This window comes from Phocoena sinus, chromosome 17 (genome assembly GCF_008692025.1).
Source record: "Phocoena sinus isolate mPhoSin1 chromosome 17, mPhoSin1.pri, whole genome shotgun sequence".
Taxonomy (NCBI): Eukaryota; Metazoa; Chordata; class Mammalia; order Artiodactyla; family Phocoenidae; genus Phocoena; species Phocoena sinus.
The window spans coordinates 3,664,211-3,684,108 of NC_045779.1; the positions used below are offsets into that span (position 1 = coordinate 3,664,211).

The 19,898-nt window shown below is 41.0% G+C and overlaps 1 long non-coding RNA gene across 1 annotated transcript; it reads left to right on the forward strand.

Moving 5' to 3' along the window:
• Window positions 1-679: 679 nt before the first annotated feature.
• LOC116742606 lies at window positions 680-14,436 on the forward strand. Its single transcript, XR_004346519.1, has 3 exons — window positions 680-824; window positions 13,766-13,905; window positions 14,262-14,436. It is a non-coding gene; the product is annotated as an uncharacterized LOC116742606 (long non-coding RNA).
• Window positions 14,437-19,898: the final 5,462 nt, after the last annotated feature.

The following is a 19,898-nucleotide window of genomic DNA, read 5'->3' on the forward strand; positions in this document are numbered from 1 at the left end:
GAGATTAAAGCACAGTGGTTTTAAGTGATTTGCTCTGAGACCCACTGATCTTGTGGGTCAGAATTCCATGTTCAGCCCCAGCTGAATTCAATGGCAGCTTCAGGAGAGATCTCACAGGAGAGCCGCCCGGAGGAGCCCAGTAGACCCACGGAGCTGGGAGATTGTGTTACATTGTTGTGTTAAGCCACTACGTTTGGGGGTATTTGGTTACGCAGAACAAAAATGGCAACCTGGGGTTTGCTGACCACGGAGCGATCTCAGTGGACTAGCGGGGATGGAGTGGAGTGGGGTGCAGAGGGCGAGGGGTACGGCGTGGAGTCAGGGACTGTGGACCACTCTCTCAGGAGCTTTGCTGTGAAGGGAACAAAGACACGGGGGGACAGCTGAAGCTGGACTTGGGAAGAATTGAGGGGTTTCACTTTCTTATTAAATGTAGGTAATTCTAGAGCATTTTTTTTTTCCCCTCGGTACGCAGGCCTCTCACTGTTGTGGCCTCTCCCGTTGCGGAGCACAGGCTCCGGACGCGCAGGCTCAGCGGCCATGGCTGACGGACCCAGCCGCTCCACGACGTGGGATCCTCCCAGACCGGGGCACGAACCCGCGTCCCCTGCATTGGAAGGCGGACTCTCAACCACTGCGCCACCAGGGAAGCCCATCTAGAGCATGTTTGATACGACAAAGGAAGAGAGCAGTGGACCTAGGCTGTAAATGGAACTCAGAAGTGGAAAGGCACCGGGCCTTCGATGGAATATTTCACTGAGAGCATTAGGTGGAGCACTCCGGATGGTACAGAAGCACGTGCCTTGCTCTGTGGTGGTTGGAAGGTGAGATCCCCCTGCGTGATGGTCCCCGTTTTCTCCATGACGCAAAGTTAACATCCGATGGGGAAGGGATGTGTACTTTTATAAGAAGTTTGAGCCAAGAGGGACAACAAAAGGAAGGAAAAACTCTCCCTATTTCATTTTTATTGTATGAGCTGCTCAGGCTCCAAAAATACTAGTGGCCATTTTTTAAATATCAATCAAAAAATATTAGAATTTGAATCAGAGCGCAAATATATTTTTCTTACACTTTTACTAAGCTCGGTTTCTCAGTTTACTTTATTGTTCTTAAGATTTATGTATTTTCAAACTTTTATGTTCAGTGAAAAAAATATGTAAGTACATTCCAAATGATAGTGTTCTGACTTTTTAAAAATGTAGTTTATTATCACATGGAAGGGCTTGTCATTTATGTTTAGTAACTAGAACCCCAGTCCCTACTACTCTCCATTTTAATGGGGTTTACAATGAGATTTTCATGAGAGCCAGTGCAGTGTTCATACTTGCTTATGGGCACGTTTGAATTGTGTAAAGGAAATATCCATGGATCATCAGGCTTTTAAAAAATCATGTGTGTCGGAATAGTGCCGCTGAGTCAGCTAAGATACGCTAGAGGCCATTACGAGCATCTTAGAGTATTGTTTTATCCTTTCTTGTGTGTAGATTTGAGATGTAGTTTTGCTGGATCACTTGTAAGTGTGGGTCAGAGTATAAAAGTGTCCCGGTAAGTAAGAAAATATTCATGAAACCGTACATTCACGTTCTTGCAACTTTCTTTTTCTTTATTTTGAAGATGTTTCTTAATAGAGATGAGGATTTTAACATGCTTCATTTGGAAGGAGGAAAAACAGAAGAAACTAATTTTGGTTTCCATTAGCGCTCATAACGAGGGAGAGTTCTCTGTGTGCAATTCCACACTTCTGGTCCCCAAATAAGCTACTCGGTGACAGGCTGCAGCTGTGTGAGCGGTTAGCTTGGTACCTTGCAAGCATCCTGTTGTTGTTTTTATGCTTTCAGGGTTATCCACGTGGAGGAAATCAAACTGCACACAAATGTTCCGAACAGCTTTTACTGCTAGAAGCGCTCAGTGTTCTACAGCTTATTTTTCTGAGTTAATATTTTTGAGAAAATGGGGTAGGGTTCTAGTTTTGACCCTGAATGTGGTACTGCAGAAGCCACTTTGTAGAATGAGGGGCTGTGTCTCTTCCACTTCTGTGGTTCCAGCCCTGTATAGATCAAATTCCATATATCACCCAAATACCGGAACTGACTGCCAAAGTTATTCTGCATTTGCCAGTCTGACTCACACTAAAAGTTGCTGAGTAAATAAAGTATTTGAAATAAAAGACTGGAATGAAAAGGGGAAGGACATCTTGACCAGATTCATCAGAGGAGCTCTAGGGTTCCACTTTTGAAGGGTATAAAATGATGTCTCATTGGTGTTGTCTCAGGTTATCATGAATTAGCAAAATCGAGGAAGGACCCATGTGTCTGACAGCCTGTGTGCCCAGCCGTGGCATCTAACAAGGTTCCTCTTTGAGAGAAGCAAGGGCCGTGGAGGCCCAGCTCTCACCAGGCACATGAGCCAATTGTTCAGTTTAGATTTTACAGACTCAAAAACCCGAGGAAGGTCCCGAGACTTATACTGTTCCTGTTTTAACATTGCAGTCAGGAGGATTTCCTGGTATGTTGCTTAATTATGCCTCAGTTTTCTCATCTGAAATATTATAATTTTTTTTTTTTTTTTTTTTTTTGCGGTACGTGGGCCTCTCACTGTTGTGGCCTCTCCCGTTGCGGAGCACAGGCTCCGGACATGCAGGCTCAGCGGCCATGGCTCACGGGCCCAGCCGCTCCGCGGCATGTGGGATCTTCCCGGACTGGGGCACGAACCCGTGTCCCTTGCATCGGCAGGCGGACTCTCAACCGCTGCGCCACCAGGGAAGCCCCTATAATGTTTATAACATAAACATTATAAGGTAGTGATACCTACTTCATAGGACTATTTTGAAGATTAACTGAATGTATTTATACTATAGGTAAAGATTTTAGTATTAATATTATATATTATTATTGATCCCCAGTACTATTTCCTTCCTCTTTGAAATAATGTGTATTATTGCATCATTCTTATATAGGTTTTTGTGTACCTGTAAACAATATGTGCTTTAAAAATTTATGTAATTGTTGTAATACATATTTTTTATAATGTTTTCAGTCTGCAAAATGTTTTTGAGATTTGTTTATATTGATATATGTACATCTAGTTTATTGATTTTCCCTAACGCATGACACAGAGTTTACTTACCCATTGCCGTATTGATGCACAGTTAGACACTTCATTTTTTTGAACTCAATACCAATGGTTATCTCTAAGCTGTCTACCTAGAAGTGGATTTGTTGCGTCATAGGAATTGCATATTATCAACCATAATAGAACTCGCCACATTGCTCTCCAAATTAATCAAAGTCACAATTCCCACAGCAATGCCTGTTTGAGAGTTCTGTTCTCTCCTCTATCAACATTAGTATTGTTTTTGCTAATTTGATAGCTGTGACAAGACAGCCTGTGGTTTTATTTTGCATTTTCCTTATGAATGGAGAAGCCTGGGCATCTTTTCATACTACTGGCCTCCTGGTGTCTTCTGTGTCTTGATTTTTTGTCTGCTTTGCCATGTTTCTATCAAGTTGTTTCTCTTCCTCTTTTGATCTGTGGATCTTTATACTCATGAAAGTATGGTCAATTTTCATTATTCTCATTGTTCTAGAAAGTCATCGCGAACACCGAATTAGCAAATACAGAACCATTGCTTCTAGAGGAAATAGGGGGTCAGGTTCTTGTGAGCCTTTGGCTGCTATATTTTTGTCAGCAGGTGAATACATAACCTTGTTTTATGTGTGTTTTTGTTTAAAGGCACCTCATTTATACTGTTGCTTCATTAATATTGAGCTCACAAGCAACAGCCCCATAACTCATGCCTGAACAAAGCTTCTCTAATACATGTATTACATATGTTTTCTCCTTAAGTCACATCACAGCCTTTTTGCACCTAGGACACTAGATAGCACTTCAGCTTGGGAGACATTTAAAATCATGAATTCACCAACAAAAGTCACAAAAATGAGAAAATATGGCACTAAATAGACTTCAAAACGGACTCATGTACTGTATGAGTGTTGAAACAAGAAGGCAGAATGTAGCCTTGTTTGGCCTCTGCTGGGAATGTACGTGTCAGATTAGTCAAAATTTTCACTTCTCTGTGCACGGCTGGAATGGCTACGAAGGCACCAAAAGTATGGATGTGCGGGTTACTAATAAATATTAGCAAGTCGGTGAATTCACACACATGGAATCTTCACATAGTGAGGATTGACTGTAATGCTTTGTCCATTGTACACAAGTCAGATATTTTCTCCCAGTCTGTAATTTGTCTCTTAACAATGTTTATGGTGTCTTTCTTCATACGGAAGATTTTATTTTAACTTTGTCAATTTTACTAATCTTTCTTTTTTAGGGTTGATGAGTTTCGTCTTGTTTTGAAAAACTTTCCCTACCCCAATGCCAGGGATGTATTCTCACATATTATGTTCTAAAAGTTTTCATAGTTTTGCCTTTTCCCATCTAGATCTTTATTAGAATTCCTTTGAGTAGAAAATGAGGTAGGAATTGGCTAAACCATTTCCTGAAACAATATATTGAATAAAGCTTTTGATTAGATTTGCAGTGCAATTTCCATTATAAACCAAGTTCCCGTATATACAATGGTCTGCTTTTAGTCCCTCTATTCTTTTCCAAGTTTATTTGTGTGTTCTTTCATGAACTCTACACTTTTAAACATTTATTATAGCTTTATGATATGTCAGTATTTGGTAGGGAATCTTCCTTCTTTCTCCCTTCACCTTATTCTCCAAAAGTGCATCTTACTTCTTCAAATGAGCTATTAGAGTTGTCTTTGAAAAATGTGGTTAGTATCATGATTAGAATAACACTACATTTATAGATCTATTTGGGGGAAATTATCATGGTTATGATGTTGAGCTTTCCTGTTCATGAACATAGCATTTTTCGTATTTACTTAGGTCTTCTGTAAAAGCCTTCAAGAAAGTACTGTAATTTTTCTTAATACATATCTTATACATCCTTTTTTAGATTTCTTTATGGGTACCTTGTAATTTTGGTTGAACTTTGAATGAGATTTTTGAAAGGTGACATTCCTGATAGATTTTTGTAGGTATTTAGTAAATCATGCACTTTTATTCAGCAATCTTGCTGAAGAACTCATTAGTTCTAATAGTTTGTTTATAGATCCTCTTGGATTTTTATGTAGACAGTTATATTGTCTATAAATAAAAATACTTGTGTTTCCTTTTCAGCACTTGGTAATATTTCTTATTCTTGTTTTATTCTGTTGGCTAGTATTTTTACCTTGGTCCAGCTGTGCACCTGCATTGTATCAGTTCTATGTCCTCAAATGATCAGGTGGAACTAGGGTTGTCCTCCACTGATGGTCTGCACTGAGCTTCACTACTACAGAACTCTGGAGGACTGCTTGAGTTCATGTCACACGCAAGTTACTTAACTACCTGTGCCTTAGTATCCTGACTGATAAAATAGGCATAATATTAGTACCCTCTTGATAAGGCTGTTTTTAAATAAGTTAGTACTTATAATACCCTTAGAGCAGGGGAAGCAGGAGTTGTTATTTTGTGGGTATAGTTGCAGTTATGCTCTATGAGTTCTAGAATCTGCTGTACAACATAGTACCTGTAGTGTGTGCGTTCAGAATTTGTTAAGAGGGCAATACTCATGTTGTGTTCTTACCGCACATACATACACACACAAAATTAAAAAAAAACAACAAAGGGATACAAGAAAACTGGAAGGTGATGGATGTGTTTATTACCTTGATTGTGGTGATGGTATCATGGTATTTGCATATGTCCAAACTCATCAAATTTTATTCATAAATATGTGCAGTTCTTTGTATATATATCAACTGTATCTCAATACAGAAACAACCAAAATGCCATTATAACAGCACCTGACACGTATAAAGTTCTCAGTAGATTTTATCCATTAGTACTATTGCAACTACCACAACATAAAACTGAGGTCAGCCGACAAGCTTCCTTTCTCATGCTATTCCATCTGTTCTGTTTTTTTTTTTTGCGGTACGCGGGCCTCTCACTGTTGTGGCCTCTCCCGTTGTGGAGCACAGGCTCCGGACGCGCAGGCTCAGCGGCCATGGCTCACGGGCCCAGCTGCTCCGCGGCATGTGGGATCTTCCCGGACCAGGGCACGAACCCGTGTCCCCTGCATCGGCAGGCAGACTCCCGACCACTGCGCCATCAGGGAAGCCCTATTCCATCTGTTTTTGATATCAAGGTTTATAAATGTCAAAAAAAAAGAGTTTAGTCTTTTTCTGTTTTCTTGAGTGGGTTAATGTAAAGATAGGAATTATCTATTCCTCAAAGTTGTGGTGAAACTCGCTTTTAAAACTGCTTAGACCTGGAGATTTTCTGACATTGACGACTCATTCAGTTTCTTTAATGTTTTATGTCTATTCATATTTCCAATTTCTTTTTGAGTTAATTTTGGCAATTCGTATTTTACACTCCATTTAAGTTGTCAGGTTTATTGCCATAAAGTTGTTTGGAGTATTCTTTTATGATGTCTTAAAGTTTTACTGTGTCTTTTATGACCTGTTTTTTCATGGAAAGAGTAAAATCTGTTTTATTGGTTTGTTGCAAAGATTCAGTCTTTGCTTCTATCTATCCCTCTTTTCTTTAATTTCCTTAGTTCATCATGTTCCATTATTTATTTCATTTTCCTTTCTTTGGGTTAACTGTGTTCTTTTAGGAACTCCTAGAGTTGTATGCTTAGCTTGTTCATTTCCATTTTTCCTAGTATTTATACTTAAGCATGTACATTCTCTCTGAATATTGATTTTTGTGGTAGCCCACAGAGTATTACATATATTTAGCTTCAAGTATCACCAAGAATTTTAATACAAGAAGCATTCCCTTCCCACTATCCCCATCCCTATTCACAGTCCACAAGGGCAACTAGCTTCCAACTTTTTAGACAGTTTCCTTTGTGTTTATCTCTTTATTTCTAATTAACGTGATGTATTCTCATTGCTTGGTGTTTCAGTTTATTATCTACTGACCTCCTGCTGTGAAAGATAATAGGTGCTCCCATATCCTTCCTCTCCCTCTGTCGTCCTAGAGAGTCAATGTCACCATTTTACATTAAATCGATACTCAGTGTTTACACTATTGTATGGATATATAAGTATTATTCACAGAAGAGCTATGCAGTATACTGTGATTACATTTCCTGTTTCGCAATCTTTTTCCTCCCTCAAGTTAATAATAGGCTTTTGATTTTTGTTTTCCTTGGTTTTCCACTTTCTTATCCTTCTTTCCTTCCCAAGGTCTCCTCCGTAAGTTTCAATCTATTCTCACTGGCCACACACATCAGGTATTTGATTGATTTTATCTCTTTCTCAGAGATAACCCTCCTAGAATCCTCTGTCTGCTTCTTCCAATCTTTACTTCTTGTGCTCTAGGCCTGCTCTGGGGATCCTGTCCAGGGATTTCTCTTCACTGTTATGCCAGGGACCAGTGGCTTGAACACCAGAGAAAGGCAAAGGGGACTTTCTCCAGAGTTCTGCCACTGGTTCCCGCATCTGGTTTTGACTGCTCTGTTTATGCTGTTGTTTTGATAGACTGCATTCTTCAGCAGCTTCCTGAGAGGGCTGCGTATTATTCCTGATCATTTCATGAGATTCTTAACAGTTTCTGAAATATATGTAATTTTTTTTTTTTTTTTGCGATACGCGGGCCTCTCACTGCTGTGGCCTCTCCCGTTGTGGAGCACAGGCTCCGGACGCGCAGGCTCAGCGGCCATGGCTCACGGGCCCAGCCGCTGCCGCGGCATGTGGGATCTTCCCGGACCGGGACACGAACCCATGTCCCCTGCATCGGCAGGCGGACTCCCAACCACTGCGCCACCAGGGAAGCCCTATATGTAATTTTTATCTGTCTCTATTACCTGCCTTGGTGTGGGTCTTTTTCTTTTATTGTCCTGGGAACTTAGTAAGCCCATTCAGTTTGGAAACTCATTTCATTCAGTAGTAGGGAAATTTCTATAATTATTTCTAGGATAAAACTGTCACTATTTTTTATGTCTTTATGGAAAAACTATTATTCAGATGTTAGCACTCTTGAACTTATCCTCTGTTTTTTCTACGTTTCTTGTCCTTTCTCTCTTATTTTCCATCATCCTATTTGTGTGTGTGTGTGTATGTGTGTATATATATATATATATTTACATATTTAAAAGTATGTATTTATAGTTATATAACACATTTATATGTGTGTGTATGTGCAAATGTGATGATGGAAAAATATATATCACTTTCACCCTCACTTAAATCTAAATATTTAGTAATTTTTCTTATGATTTCTCCTTTGATCCATGAATTATTTAGAAGTGTGCTTTGTAGTTTCTAAAGAAAAGTATGTGTGTTGGCGGGGGCATCGGCAACCTTTTTGTTACTGATTTTTATTGTTACTGAATTTTGATCCGACAATGTGGTCAGTATATAATTTAAAAAATGTGTATTGAATTTCCTTTTGACTTAATGTGTGTTTATGTTTAACTTTCCTAATATCTCATGTATGCTTGCACCAGAGAAATATTTCCTATTTGCTGGGTGCAATATTTCACATGTACTTCCCTTAGATCAAGCCCATCAATGGGGAAAACATTTATTAATATTTTGTCATCTTGATCTGCCATTTTCCAAGGAGACTTGTGTTCAGTGCTCCCCTAACAGTCCCTATGTAGCCCCTTCAGTTAATCAATCCTTCTACCTTTGACTCCTGGAAACCACTGGTGTGATTTATGTCTGCACCGTTTTGTCAGAATGTCATATACATGGAATCTTACAGGATTAAGTCTTTCAGGACCAGCTTCTTTCATTTAGAAAAATTTATTCAAGGTTTATCCTTGTTGTTGCGTGAGCTGACAGTTTGTCCTGTGTGTCCGAGTAGTGTTCTGGTGTGTGCACATACACAGTTTGTTTATCCAGCCACCTGTTGAAGCACATTTGGTTTGTTTCCAGTTTGAGGATGTGAATAAAGCTGTTAGAAACATTTGCACAGAGGTTCTGAGGAGAACACAAGTCTTCAGTTCACTTGGGCAAATACCTAGGAGTAGGATTTCTGGGTCCACGTGGTAAGCATGTATTTAACACTGTAAGAAATTGTTAAACTTCCAAAAGGGCTGCGTCATTTGTGTTCCCACTAACAGTGAATGAGGGTTCCTGTTGCTCTGCATCTTCACCAGTCTTGCATGGTTAGTTTTTAAATTTTAGCCATCCCAGGTATGTAGTGGTCCCAATTTGTGATTTTAACTTTTTGTTTTTTTTGCCTCACCATGCAGCATGCGGGATCTTAGTTCCCTGACCAGGAATTGAACCCGGCCCCTTGGCAGTGAGAGTGTGGAGTCCTAACCACTGGACCGCCAAAGAGTTCCCTGATTTAACTTTGTTAATGCATCATTTCATATGCTTTTTTGCCATCTGTGTATTATCTTTGGAGAAGTATCTTTTCATGTATTTTGCTCATTTTGAAAGGGGGGTTGTTTCTTATTGTTGAGCTTTAAGAGTTCTTTATATATTCTACACGGATATGAGACTTTTATCAGATATAGGATACATAAATATTTTTCTCCAAGTCTGTGGCTTGACTTTTCATTCTCTTAACAGTGTCTTTTACAGGGCAAAAGTTTCAAAAATTTTAAGGGTACAATTTATCAAATTTTCTATTATGACTCATGTCTTTAGAATCACATCTAAAAACTTGTCACCATACCCAAGTTCACACAGATTTTCTTCTCTGTTTCTTCTAGAAATTTTAAACTTTTAGATTTAGAATTAGGTCAATGATTTATTCTGGGTTAATTTTTGTACACGGTATGAGGTATGTGTCAAGGTTCTTTTTTAAAAAATTTTTTAATGAAAATTACATATATTTTTAATTGGGGTATAATTGTAAGCTTTTTTTTGACTTTTTTGCACATGGATACTCAGTTGTTCCAGAAACATTTGTTGGAAAGATAAAACTTTCTTCATTGAATTGCCTTTGTACTTTTGCCAAAAGTGAACTGTGGGTCTATTTCTGGGCTTTTTATTCTGTTCCATTGTGAAATGCACATACCCTTTCACCAATGTCATACTGTCTGGATAACTGTAGCGTTATCATAAAATTTGAAGTCAGGTAGAGTGAGTCCTCAACTTTGTACTTCTTTTTCAGAGTTGTTTTGGCTTTTCTTTTTCCTTTGACTTTCCATCTAAATTTTAAAATTAACTTGTCTACATTTACAAAAACGTGCTGGAATTTTGATTTGGATTGTACTGAATCTATTTATCAGTTGACGAGATGGATATCTTAAAATACTGAGTCTTTCAATCCATGAACATTGTAGATCTCTTTATTTAGATCTTCTTTCATTTCTTTCATTAGTGTTTGTAATTTTTAGCATACAGACTCTTTTATTAGATCTACACCTAAGCATTTCATTTTTAGTGCTATTGTAAATGGTATTGTTTTTGGAATTTTAAATTCCAATTGTTTATTGTATATAGGAAGATATCTGACTTTTATATATAGGCGATGTATCCTGTGATCTTCTTAAATTCACTTTTTAGTTCTAAGAGATGATTTTGTAGATTGGGATTTTCTTCGAGACCGTCATGTCATCTGAGAATAGAGGCAGTTTTATTTCTTTCTTTCCTATTTGTATGCCTTTTCTTTTTCCTGCCTATTGTAAAAACTTCCAGCAGAAGTTCTAGTCTTCGAACAAGATATTGATACGGAACAAGAGTGGTGAGGGAAGATATCCTGTCTTTGTTCCCATCTTAGAGGGAAAACATTCTTTTTTTTTTTTTTTTTTTTTTTACCATTGAGGTTAGTTGTAGGTTTTATGTAATATGTAAATGCTTTCCATAAGGTTAAGGAACTTCTTTTCTATTTCTAGGTTGCTGAGAGTTTTTTTTTTATCACAAATAGATGTTGAATTTTGTCAAATGCTGTTTTTGGAAGCTACCAAGATATCTATATGGTTTTTCTTCTTCAGTCTCTTAATATCATGAATTACACTAATTGATTTTAAAATATGTTGAACAAGCCTTGTATTCGTGGGATGAATCCTGCTTGACTGGCATGTATAGTCTTTTTTTTTTTAAGTACTTTTATTTTTTTTAATTATTTTTTTAACATCTTTATTGGGGTATAATTGCTTTACAATGGTGTGTTAGTTTCTGTTTTATAGCAAAGTGAATCAGTTGTACATATACATATGTTCCCATATCTCTTCCCTCTTGCGTCTCCCTCCCTCCCACCCTCCCTATCCCACCCCTCCAGGCGGTCACAAAGCACCTAGCCGATATCCCTGTGCCATGCGGCTGCTTCCCACTAGCTATCTACCTTACGTTTGTTAGTGTATATATGTCCATGCCTCTCTCTCGCCCTGTCACAGCTCACCCTTCCCCCTCCCCATATCCTCAAGTCCGTTCTCCAGTAGGTCTGTGTCTTTATTCCTGTCTTACCCCTAGGTTCTTCATGACATTTTTTTTCCTTAAATTCCATATATATGTGTTAGCATACGGTATTTGTCTTTTTCTTTCTGACTTGCTTCACTCTGTATGACAGACTCTAGGTCTATCCACCTCATTACAAATAGCTCAATTTCGTTTCTTTTTATGGCTGAGCAATATTCCATTGTATATATGTGCCACATCTTCTTTATCCATTCATCCGATGATGGGCACTTAGGTTGTTTCCATCTCCGGGCTATTGAAAATAGAGCTGCAATGAACATTTTGGTACATGACTCTTTTTGAATTTTGGTTTTCTCAGGGTATATGCCCAGTAGTGGGATGGCTGGGTTACATGGTAGTTCTATTTGTAGTTTTTTAAGGAACCTCCATACTGTTCTCCATAGTGGCTGAACCAATTCACATTCCCACCAGCAGTGCAAGAGTGTTCCCTTTTCTCCACACTCTCTCCAGCATTTATTGTTTCTAGATATTTTGATAATGGCCATTCTGACTGGTGTGAGATGATATCTCATTGTAGTTTTGATCTGCATTTCTCTAATGATTAATGATGTTGAGCATTCTTTCATGTGTTTGTTGGCAGTCTATATATCTTCTTTGGAGAAATGTCTATTTAGATCAGTCTTTTGTATATATTTCTGGATTCAATCTTCTGAAGTTTTTTTGAAGAAATTTATATCTAGACTCACAAAGAATAGTGGTTTGCAATTTTCTTTTCTTGTAATATCTTTGTCTGGTTTTAATATTAGCTTAATTCTGGCCTCATAAAATGACTTAGAAATTGTTTCCTACTCTTTTTTTTTTTTTTCCCCCTGCAGGAGATTGGGTAGATTTGGCATTATTTTTTTCCTTAAATGATGGTGGAATTCACCAGAAGCCATTTATGCTTGGGGTTTTCTGTGTGGGAAGGTTTTCAATTACAAATTCGATTTCTTTAATAAATATAGCACTATTCAGACTCTATTTCTTTTTCAGTGAATTTTGGTAGTTTATGTCTTTCAAGGAACTGGTCTATTTCACTTAAGTTGCCAAATTTATAAGTCTACAGTTGTTTGTTTTATTCTCCTGTTATCCTTTTAGTGTCCGTGAGGTTGAGAGTGAAGTTCCCTCTTTCATTCCTGGTATTGTTATCTATGTCTTCTCTCTCTTTTTTTTTCTTGGTCAGACTCACTAGAGGTTTACCAATTTTATTGAGTTTTTTCAAAGAATCAGTCTTTGGTTTCATTGGTTTTCTCTATTGTTTTTCTGTTTTTTAAAAAAATTTCCTAAAAATTTAAAAAAATTTTTGGCTGCGTTGGGTCTTCATTGCTGTGCGGCCTTTCTCTGGATGTGGCGAGCAGGGGCTACTCTTCATTGTGGTGCATGGGCTTCTCATAGTGGTGGCTTCTCTTATTGTGGAGCATGGGCTCTAGGCACATGGGCTTCAGTATTGTGGCACATGGGCTCAGTAGTTGTGGCTCACGGACTCTAGAGCACAGGCTCAGTAGTTGTGGTGCATGGGCTTTGCTGCTCCGTGGCATGTGGGATCTTCCCTGACCAGGGATCAAACACGTGTCCCCTGCATTGTCAGGTGGATTCTCAACCACTGCACCACTAGGGAAGTCCCCTGTTTTTCTGTTTTTAGCTTCATCGATTTCTGTCTTCATCATTATTCTTTTATCCCTTCTGCTTGCTTTGGGTTTAATTTACTTTTCATTTTCTAATTTCTTAAGGTGAAAATTTAGATCAGATCTTTGTTCATCCTTAATATAAGCTTTCAGTGCTATGAATTTCCTCTGAGCACTGTTTTAGCTGCATCTCACAAAGTTTGATGTGTTGTGTCTTAATGTTCATTCAGTTCAAAATAATTTTCAATTTTGGTTGAGACTTCCTCTTAGAACCATTTCCCCCCAGTATTTGGGGTTTTGCCCAAATTTGTTTCTGTTATATTCTACTTTTATTTAAACTATCAATGAAGAATATATTGTTTTCTTAAACATTCAATTATCTTTAGAGCAATTAAAGTGAGAAAAAATATTTTATTTTAACTTTGTATTTTCCATTTCTCTTTTTTTTGGGGGGGCGTATAGTTGTTTTACAATGTTGTGTTAGTTTCTACTGTACAGCGAAGTGGAGTGGAGTTCCCTGTGCTCTACAGCAGGTTCTTATTAGTTATCTACTTTATACGTAGTGGTGTATATATGTCAATCCCAATCTCCCAATTCATCCCACCCCGTATGGTCCATTTCTAATACTCTTCATTTCTTTGTGTAGATCCAAGTTTCTGACCTATATTGCATTCCTTCTGACTGAAGAACTTGTTTTTAACATTTCTTGTAGAGCTGCCACCCTGCTCCGTCTGCTGTCTCCAGGGTCTCCAGGTCTCCCTCAGCCTCCACACTCAGCTTTTAGCACGTTATTACAAGTATCTAGCTGAATCTTCTTATTGGCTCTACAGCCTCTGACAATATCTGCCCCAGGTAAGGAAAAGCATGGGTCCTGTTTCTTGCTACAGGCACTTGCCTTTTTGAAGATTTCCAGTTAGCTATTTGCTCTTGTGACCTTAGTTCTCTAAGGGGGACAAGGAAAGTAATTAATTTGCAGTTTGTCCAGCAGTTTTCTTGTTGTCAGGGTGGGTGTGACTCTCTTTCCAGCTCTCTGTGTTGCCATGCTGAATCTAGAAATCCAAAGAATCATTTTTTGAATTCCTACATTTCATTTTTTTTTTTCAAATATTCTTGATCTTTGAAAATGCTGTCCTGCCTTTTGTTATTGCTTCTGTTCTTTTGTTAATCCATGCAAGTTTAAATGTATCTTTCTTTGTGGTGTCTTTCAGGTTTTTCCATTTCCTCTAATTCTTGAGCGCTGGGTCTTCCTGTGTCGAGTCTGCCCATCTGTCTTCCACGGTGCTTCCTCATGTAGCTTCAGTGGTGTTTGCGTGCGGAGTTTCGATCACGTCACTTTGAATTTTGATTTGCTGTCAGCAAGGACTATCCTTTCTATGGAGGATCCATAATGCCATGTGTTGTTTGCATTTTCCTATGGAACAGCTTTTCATTTGTTTTTGCGGGGGGAGGGTCTCAGGATTTCACTGTCCTGGACCAATCTTCACGTTTAACTCTTGAGTGTGGTTCCTGCTCCCTTTGGGTGGTATAAATTCACATCTGCACGGGGTATAGTCCGAGGTTTTGATTTCTTGCAAGTCATTTTTTTAATACAAAGTACCTGGAGACTGAAAGTTTCCTTGCTGCTTCCTGGGACGAGGACACAGAATTTTCTTGTCTGCCTCTCAGGCTGGCCAGCCTTTTGACACATCTGGGTCTTGAGGAGCTGGCTCAGTACCAGTTCCCTCTTTCTTTCTTCTCCAGTCCTCTCCCTGGAATTAAAATCCCAGCTTTCGGGCCAAGTCTGAAATCCTTGTGGGTCTCCATGGCAACAGCGTCTACACTCTGTTCTGAGGCTTCTCTTCGTTTCCGGAGCCCAGGAATTTCTATCCCCCAAGTACACTGTTAAGAGAAAGTGATATCATACCGGACAATTCTATTAGTTTGTTTCTAGAGGGTCCTTCCACTCCTTGCCCCCAGATCTTCCTCCTTTCAGCTCAAGCGGCCATGTGGCTGGAAACGGACTAAGTACAGCTCTCATGTGACTAGAATTTGGGTGACCCCCCCCCAAATGCAATGTGTCTCCCTCCAGTTTCCTTAAGAAAGAGAGATTCGGGTCAAAGCCAATTTGAACCCTCACCCTCCTTAGTTATATGGATTATGGAATTTAGTGATATCTAATTTCTCTTCTTGACCACTTGAATGGTTTGTAAATACGATGGCTACACGTGTTTTTTTTACTGTCCGTATGACAATGAAGTCAGGGCATTTTGCTTTATATTCAGGGAGTTCATATTAGATCTTTAGTTATTTTAATACACGTTTAACCCCTACCTATGCTTACCAAAGTCAGCTAACTTGCTACTTACGTTAAGAGGAAATGTATGAAAAAAATGTCACTTTCCCAATATCACCGGCAATTCCTATTGGTGATGCTTTTTCAAATTCCCAGATAGTCACCAGTTGAGGGGCATTCTGAATTAAACATCTCAAATGTCTGCACTTTGCTTTCAAGAAGAATGCTCTACCCCTCGGTGATGTTCTAGAGATGCCACCAATGGAAGATGAAATGGAGGAGAGACTTAAGATATTCCTAGATCATTACCTTAAGTTCCCCAGTGAAATAAAAAGAGAAATGTTAAGTGAAAACATTCTCCTTAGTGAGGGATTGCATTTCTTGTTATTTCATTAATTACTAAGGTACTGACTGTATACTTTTTACTTTAATAACTTTCCTCCAGTAAAGGGCAGACCTCCAAAAGGAATTTACTGGGTAAAGTGACCAGTCTTTAATATGTAAGATGTGGTTTATTTCTGTGACCCCTCGAAGCAGTTTCGTGGAGCAGTAAGCTATAAGACAAGCAGCATAGCCAGCTGGTGTAAGAAGTGCAAACGCTTTGCACGAAGATGCTGCTTTATCAGCCAGTCTTTTTCTCATCTGTAAGGTTAAGGTGCTCTATTACGTTCACTCTAAGTTTGTTTCAAGGCTAAGAAAGAACTATAATCAAAATTCCAGAGGCGTTATGGGGTTGAGATCCTCCAGTTTGGGAGTTTATAAATTGATGGTAGAGAGGATTGTCAGATAAAATGCATCCATTTGGTTCCTGAGAGGAGGTCACACCAGGTCTCACTCCTGCCTGCTCTTGTTTCAAAGCGTCCATCGCAAGAGTTTTAGGAACACGTACAGCTACTTATTCACACGTCAGCCTCCTTCCAGACAGGGAACCTCTGGGCAGGATTCCGTCCTCCCTGTTTTCGAAACATAGCACCACTGTGTGTGCGTAGGCCATGTAAATGACGACACGGTTTTTCTCATATTTGCCCTTTCAGGTTTCGAGCTCTGAGTTTGCTTTAGGAAACACAGTCATACTCCTGCTATTATGATCCCAGGGCACTGCTGCTTCTCATTCTTCTTCTTGCAACTTTCAGCTCCCTCTTAACCACCCTCAACCCTGACAGGCCCTACCTGTGCAGCCTCAGCTGATCCCTACCCCCCAGCTCAGACTGAGACAGGATCATTTAAACTCACATCAAAGACTCGTGCCTGCTTGTGTGTTTGAAACACGTCCTTGGTCCCAGCTGTCTCATACCCTAGAAGGGAGTAGAAATCTGAGTGGATTGGGGAAGGCAGCATCACGTCACACCTGGAGGAGGTGGGATCCAGGTGTGGGAGAAGCGGGCCAGCGTGACCGTGGTGTTGGTGCTGGCATCGGTCCCGGGGATCACGAGGAAGCAGCCTGGCTAGGGCAGCACTGCATCCTTCTTTAGAGACGCCCACATTAAATCCAGGATTCCTTAGAGTTAATTTCCAAATCCTGAGCAAAAGGAAAGGGAATTTTCATTTCAGGTGTAGAACTATGGATGGAAGAAAGTATTATAAAAATTTTGTCTCTTTGCCTAGGTAGCTCATTAAAAATTTTTTTTCTGGGCCATGCAACGAATCGGTGGTGTTACACTGATTGAATTCACAGTGGTGAACCAAAGGAACAGGGCCAGTCTGATTTACTTTGAGACATGATGAGGAAAAAGGATTCACTGTTCAGGTCCAGAGAGTGAGGCAAATACCTTCTAAGCTCGCAGGTGCTGTTACGCCCTATTCTGTCCATCCAGCCTTGCGCCAGTTCAGCATCTCCGCGCTGCAGGTGCACTGACACGTGTGCACCACAAGATGGAGCCCTTACAGCAGCTCAGGTCCCAGGGCTTCCTTCCACCCTGTTCACGCTTCGGAAACTGAAGCAAACATGGCCGTGAAGAGGTGCACACAGGCCTTGAGTGGATTAGAGACTGTTCCAGTCATTGTGCCTGAGAGCAGATCTGTCCTCGGCCAGATCTCGATCAACGTCCTTATCAGCGTCTTCCAGGAAGACACAAAAGACAAGCTTTAGCAGGAGGGCGGGTGATGCAAAGCCAGGGAGGAGCATGGGGGCCTCTGGACATATCGTAAAGATTCGGGGGGCTTTTCCGCGGGCTGCCAGTGGACAGGGATGGAGGCACAAGGTCGCCTTTGATGGAGCAGCAAAAAGAGCTTTGGACGGTGAAAGGGCAGGTCTGGACGAGCGTGTCACGATAGCTGTGATGCTGATAAGCGTACCGTCTCACGCGGTGCTACTCAGCGTGCGGGCCATGCGCCGCCCGTGGGAAATGGCGTGCTGTCTGTCCTGGATGAGGGCAGGCGCTCCTGCCAGGGGCCAGTGAAATTCATCACGAAGTACATTGCTTAGTGGAGCCAAACAGGTAAAAGTCACCTGGTGAGGGAAGCAGGGCACCCACCCGCGTTCCAGCACCAGCTCGTCATCTTGGGAAGGGCCTGCCTTTGAGTAGCACTGAATTGCAAAGGCTCCTTGGCGTCAGTACTAAGTACTTAGTACTAACGGTGCTAAGTACGTTAAGCGCATCCTCACCTTTGGATAGAGGCACAGTGGCCTGAGGGCCAGTGTCGTGAAAGGTGGACGTTCCCATGTTGGACCAAACCGCCTCGCTTTCCTCATCTGATGGGTGGTAGCAGAAATATCTAACACAAAGCGCTGTCATGCAGGAGGTCGGAAGTATAACGCAGGCAAAGTTCGTGGCGCGTTTCTCGGCGCACGGTACAAATGTGCTTATTCCCTGCAAGTGAGAATTAGTGAGCTTCTCCTTAATACCTCTTGGAGGAAAATACTCTTGTTTTCCCTGTTTCTTAGGTGAGGAATTGGGCTGAGTTTCAATGAATCTTGACAGCGTCCTGTGGTCATTGCCGTTCCTGCGTGTCAGGGCCCAGGCTTAAACCCAGGGATTTTCTGACTCTAGATTCCACACAGGTGCTTGTTGATCATAGCACACTGCTCGTTCCTGGCTGGACTAGACTAGTGGCTTTTAAATTTTTTGACCAAAGCTCAACTGTAGTCATAACCTAGTACCACTGCCGCCCACCTCCCCCCAGGTACACAGACACATATATAATCTGAAACAAAACTTACATGAACTAATACTTGCCATTCATAAATGCGATGCACTCTGATATCTTCTACTCCATTGTATTTCATTTTTGAAGAGAAAGCGGGTGGTGACCTATTGAATTGATCTCCTGGGCCACAAATGGGCTGGAACCCACAAGGTGAAAACGCTGTAATAGCAATTCCTATGAACTCTTCAGTTCTAATTTTCTCTGATTCTCCACAAAACAAAACAAAACAAAAAACACAAACAGAAGCCTTCAAACCCAATTCCCTTTATCCAGAACAGAAGACCTGAACTTGGGAGCAGTTCATGTGGAAAAGAATAAGGATTTTAGCCGAGGCTGAGTTGCGGAAACACTGCAAAGGTGAGGGCAGAAGGTTTGCCTTCAAGGCCCCCGCAGGAGCCCTGCATTCCCTCTGGGTGCCAAGTTCTAGGAGAAGTCAACCACCTGAACACGTTCGGAGAAGGACAGTCAAGGTGGAGCTGGGTCTGAAATTGTTCAAGGAGCCAGGCATGTTTCATCTGATTTTGATGGGAAAGAGTCTCTAAACCATAAAAAAAAGACAAAAAAGTATATTATGATAATAGGTCTCTAAGGTAGTTGAATAAGTCTTGGCCCGTCTGATGCATTATCTCACATCAAGCTTATTTTTATTGGGCTTTTAGATTTTGGTGTCTAAGCTGAGAATCATGCAAAATGATTGTTGCTGTACTTCCGTCCTGTGAAAGGCAGGCAGGAAACCGCCCCTCCCAGGGTAAGTGGAGGAGCTCTCAAGCTTGCCCTTGGCCAGACGTTTGCCCAGCTTCAAAGGGGTTTCAGAGGGCGGGACCGACTGCTGCCCAGGCTGTGCCTTGGAACTCAGACATTCCTCTCCTGGAGCCTGGCCCACCCGGCAGGAAAGCCCCCTGTTCCTGATGCTCTGGGCTGGTGGGAAGCTCTTGCCCGGTTGTTTCCCTCCCTCCTGGGCTCCAGCCGAGAGCCGATTCCCCATGAGTCAGGAAAGGAGGGAGTGAGAGGCTGAGCGGTCCCTCCCCGGCTTTCACGGGGCCTCGGGAACGCCTGGGGCTGGAATTCCCCCTGGAAGGTGGCTCCAACAATAGAGGTTTGCGCTGTGTGGCCGGTAGGGCGTTCTGCTGGAACAAGTAGCAGCAGGTCTGTTGGTAGTTTGTTAGATTCAGGAAGGAAAGGGGAGAGGGGAGTCAAGAATGACTCAAAGGCTATGTGGTTGGGAAACCTCGGAGCAGAATCAGGCCACCAGAACACAGTGGGAAATCTGAAGTGGTACAGACCGGGGGCGGGGGGAGAGGATGGAAGTGCGGATGGTACTTCGTTTGTGGCTTAGAGTCGGACTGTGTCCGTGAACGTCTGTGTTCATGAGAGCGGGAGGGGTTAAAATGCTCTGTAGATCTTTTGCCGCACAGCTGTTTACCTT